Source organism: Halyomorpha halys, unplaced genomic scaffold, assembly GCF_000696795.3.
Source record: "Halyomorpha halys isolate HHAL.00 unplaced genomic scaffold, Hhal_1.1 Scaffold1295.1, whole genome shotgun sequence".
In the NCBI taxonomy this organism is placed as follows: domain Eukaryota; kingdom Metazoa; phylum Arthropoda; class Insecta; order Hemiptera; family Pentatomidae; genus Halyomorpha; species Halyomorpha halys.
This window is the reverse complement of record NW_027114721.1, coordinates 261,326-264,961: the sequence shown is the minus strand read 5'-3', so window position 1 is coordinate 264,961 and position 3,636 is coordinate 261,326. Positions and strand designations below refer to the sequence as shown.

Here is a 3,636-nt window from a genome sequence, read left to right as displayed (position 1 = left end):
ATATTTAAATATCGATAGCAAAGAGCTATGCTACTACTTCCCGGACCCGGATTCGAACCCAGCAGCGGTAATTATTTTTTTTCTTAATTTAGCAGTGAGTAGAACCTATCGGTTCAGGAGTCCTTTTGGGGGCCCACCTAGCCTCATTAAAGTGAGTAAACTTCATGGGGGAATAAACCTCACAATCCAATAATTATAACAGTAAAAGGTTTCTTTATATGGAGAAATATTTTGAGCTGAGAAAAATTACACTCCAACCAAATTTATTCGATATACGGTAATATATTTATTGAACGACGGTGATAATGTAACTATACTTATAGTTTCTAGTTGATCTATAGTGTTACTTCCTAATCCACATGGTTCACACAAAGCCTTTGATCAAGACAATTATAAAAATGGAATAATGATAGAAGGAATTTGCTGGAAACATCGTCAGAAAATAAAAATTGAAACACACCATTTCGGTGATTGCCATCATCTTCCTTTAACCTAAGCAGTTAAAAACTTCGATTCAAATCTTACTTCTATTTACGTCGATTGGGCTAAAAAAAAAAAAAAAAGACAAAAAATGTAAACACACCCAATTCGTCACAGCGGTTCAAACGGCTGTCCTGGGTTCTTCAACATCACGATTTGTTTTTTTTCACTAACCGCACCAAAAGCATGCTCCAAGAAGTAGCTATCCCAACGGTAGGCCGGTCAAACAATTGCTTTCTCGCTTCTTCTACTTCCTTCATCATGGAAGAAACTATGACTCGTCATAAATGGTCCTGTCCCCGGAGACGCAACCAGATGCTCTAACCAAGAACTGTTTTCTTCGAGAGAAACAAGACATAAGATATATTCAAAGAACCTAAAATGATATTTCGAATTATTAATTTTGTTTTCTTCTTATTCATAAGTCAATAAGAATTCGATTAATTCTCATTTGGCAGCATGTTTTTCTAACATCTGTATCTGAATTTATAATAAGGATCAAAATTGAATATCGATGCTGAAATGCCATTGTCATGATAATTTGTAACCTTCAGTGTATTCAACGAGCCAGTCTAAAAATGATATGGCAATAAATACTTAATATTCCTTTTGCCGATGACATTGAATAAAGAGTATTTTTAATATTTGCTAAGGTACTTGGTACATAGGTACGATATTAATGGAAACAAAATTAATACGTGGTACGGAGAGATAACGTCTCTTTTAAATACCAATGTCAAGATGGAACAAAACCAACCGACTGCATGAAAAAGGATTAAAGGATTTGAGGAAAGAAAGATGCTTGGAACCCCCATGTCTTCAGTTCGATTTGGCCGACCTAGCCCTAGAAGTAGGAACTGACCTCCGACCTGGATAAAGACGAGGAAACATCTGAGGGTTCGATACCCTATCACAACCTCACTCAACAAGTCTGATAGCCATTTTTAACTATTCTCTTCAATACACCCTTACATTTTCATATTTTTATGCGCACTTAACCAAAACATTTTTACCTATAAGTGTATAAAGCACAAAACAAACAATAACTGGATTTAACAAATTAAAAAATGTGTAATATCAGTAGTATTATAACAATGTCTAAATAACTTTATTTAGTAGAATATATATTTTATTTAAAAACAAATTTGATCCTTTTTTATCAACTTTATTCTTTTCAAAACCTTCCAACGTTTCGATTCAAGGATACCTACAAACAGCTCCTTTACTTTGTTGTCATTTTCTCTTTTAAAATTCTTAAAAATGCCGGATAATTGCCTTTGTCCCATCTATAACTTCTTCTATATAACTCTTCTTAAATTTAAAACTTGCATTAACCACTTCTTTTCTTTCATTCATTTACATTTGCTAACTTTCTAGTTTAAAACTACAAGTTTTAAATTTAAGAAAGAGTTATATAGAAGAATTTATAGATGGGACAAAGGCAATTAGCCGGCATTTTTAAGAAATTTTAAAGAAAAATGACAACAAAATAAAGGTATCCTTGAAAATGACCTGAGGGTCGAAACGTTGGAAGGTTTTAAAAAGAATAAAGTTGAGAAAAAAGGATCAAATTTGTTTTTAAATAAACTAAACCACTCTCTTGTTTGAGTATATATTATATATTAATAAAAATTAATCTAATATATTTTATGTTGTAAATACTAATAATAAATGTTATAATTAAAAAAAAAAAAGTAAATGTACAATTTAACCGAAGGGCCACCAGATAATATAAGTTGAGTGTCCCTGAGAGGAACAAAGCTTGTAATCGACTGATCCTTAACGTACATTCTGCTGTTTGGGAAGCACTCTGATCCGCTTAGATCAGCACGAAAATTCAAAAGTTAAATTAATTAATGAAATAAGGTGAATTATAATTTAAAGCGTATAAATTTTAAGTAAAAAAACTCTGAAAGCTGATATTTGTCTCACGAGCTCAAGACCGCCGGTGTCAAGCGTAGGAGTGTTGGGAAAGTTTAACCTTCTTACGGCTCTATATAAAAATGAAAAAAGTTTTGTCAAAATAAAAAGAAAATCTATTTATTCGTGAAAAGCGGTGAAAAGGTATACAAACGAATAATTCACAAGTGTTATTTTATTCATAGGAAAGAAAAGGAATCGTGATAAAATAGTTGTATGCCTATTTCCCTTTATAAACCGAAAAGAAAAAAAAATAATTCATTAGTATTTATTTTTTCTACTAATCAGTTTGTAATAATTATTATTACTTTTCCTATTAATTATTTATAAACCCTAAATCATCAAAAAGTAAATAATCCTAAAAAGACGAAAGAATTCTTGAAGGGAACTTGGTAAAGTTCAGAAAATTTTTATTATCATTTTAATGAACTCCAATAAATAACCCATCACTATATACACCCTGATTACTAAATTCTTCTCATCGAAGTATTCTTCCTCGCTAAGCAAAAATAATTTTTTTGGAAATTTTAATTTTTAACGAGAGAATACACAGAGAGAAATTGTGAAATGGTTTAAATAAAGTTATAGTTTTTAATAATACACGTCTGAATATTATTTCAAGGAGTCTAGCCATACAGCGATGAATTCCTAATAAGACGCGAACTCTGAAACAGTAATAAGACTTAAAAGTTTTCTTACGAGCGGTACATGGGATAGCAAACGAGGTATAGGCGGTACTGAATAATGCATGAACAGGTTCTACGTATTCATCAGCGAATCATCTAGAACACATAATTTATAACCTACTCTTATTAAATATTTATAAGGTTCTACAAGAGATCTTAACAGTAATGATGGAACAGTAACTAGACTCTGTGAAAAGGGCACAAAGAAGAAAAAATGGCAACATATTATCAATATTAGATACAATTAATAATGAGAAATAATATTAAACAAACTAAAAATATTAAGAAGATAAAAACCATCTTAATATTAGTGAAATATGATTAATGAGGCATAAATAACGACTTCAAATTAAAATTTTGAAATATGAGAATATAATTCTTCAATAAAAGAACTTATAGTAAAATGTTTTCAGAAAAAAACTTTTAAAATTCTGTTTTACTATGAAACATTAGGTATAATTTTAAATATTTTTAAACAAGTAAGTTTCACATCTAACTTTCATGATTGCCATTGATGATTATAGAATATGAATCACACAAATTTAAACTT

At 30.3% G+C, this 3,636-nt stretch overlaps 1 long non-coding RNA gene across 1 annotated transcript in view; it reads right to left on the bottom strand.

Annotated features, from left to right (window-relative positions):
* Positions 1-1,082, bottom strand: part of LOC136796874 (uncharacterized) — a 4,596-nt gene extending 3,514 nt beyond the window's left edge. The window contains exon 1 of the long non-coding RNA XR_010844656.1: positions 584-1,082. This is a non-coding gene — a long non-coding RNA (uncharacterized lncRNA). The remainder of the gene's footprint in view (positions 1-583) is intronic.
* Between the last annotated feature and the right edge of the window lie 2,554 nt (positions 1,083-3,636).